Source organism: Poecilia latipinna, unplaced genomic scaffold (assembly GCF_001443285.1).
Source record: "Poecilia latipinna isolate Pla-1442-1.1 unplaced genomic scaffold, P_latipinna-1.0 Scaffold10092, whole genome shotgun sequence".
NCBI classification, from domain to species: Eukaryota; Metazoa; Chordata; class Actinopteri; order Cyprinodontiformes; family Poeciliidae; genus Poecilia; species Poecilia latipinna.
In genome coordinates, this window is record NW_015122708.1 from 1 (window position 1) to 799 (window position 799).

The window sequence follows — 799 nt, forward strand, 5'->3', positions numbered from 1 at the left end:
TATGTCAGAGCCCAGCTTAACGTCAGCTGATAGCCCCGGGTTCTCAGACAACAAGGAGGGAAACAGTAACACCAAGGGAGGACAATTCAGTTAGTTAGCTTTTCTTTTCTATTCCCCAACGGAATAAAAGGCTCCGTTTTCTTTTTTGTGTAAAATAACAATAAAAATATTAAAATGTCCAAATCAGAACAAACTAAAATTGTCCAAGAGGGCCAACATCCATAAAATCCAGTTAGGACGGCGAATCCTGCGCTCCGTCCAGCCTGTAGTCGCGGCCCCAGCGCCACCGCCTCCTGTGGTCGTTCCAGCCCACTCTAGTTGCTCCGCGTAAAGCGCCGCCCGCTGGCGTCCTGTTAGGACAAAAACACCTGGCCAGGAGAGCGATCGCTGAACAGCGGATGTTTTATCTGTCCCAGCAAGGGTCCCTGCAGACAATCAGTGGAAACGTTACTTACTGACCAGGGCAGAGTTCCCCCTCTGCCCGCTGACGGTCCGACACGTCGTTCCCACTGATTGTATCCTCTGCTGCCAACCACTGGCTCGTTCGGGGTCGCAGTCCTCCGTCACGAACCTTCCTGGATTCCCCTTTTTCTTCTCCCCAACGCGAAGTCCTCTGCCTTTTAAAAGCCACTGCCAGCGTCTTGCAGGTTCCAGGTATGCTGCCTACGGGCACGCCCACCCCGCGCAGGTGACTGGCATCAGCTATTAGTTCTCGGAGTCCACAGTGAATAAAAAACAAAACATGCAGCGAAAACACTCGACAATAAAAACCACACTTAAAAAGTAAAAACAAATTTCC

General features: G+C 50.8%; 1 long non-coding RNA gene across 1 annotated transcript; it reads right to left on the reverse strand.

Moving 5' to 3' along the window:
* Window positions 1-93: 93 nt before the first annotated feature.
* On the reverse strand, window positions 94-792 carry LOC106944441 (uncharacterized). The gene is made up of 2 exons (XR_001424293.1): window positions 456-792; window positions 94-350 (listed from the first exon to the last, which is right to left on the reverse strand). It is a non-coding gene; the product is annotated as an uncharacterized LOC106944441 (long non-coding RNA).
* Between the last annotated feature and the right edge of the window lie 7 nt (window positions 793-799).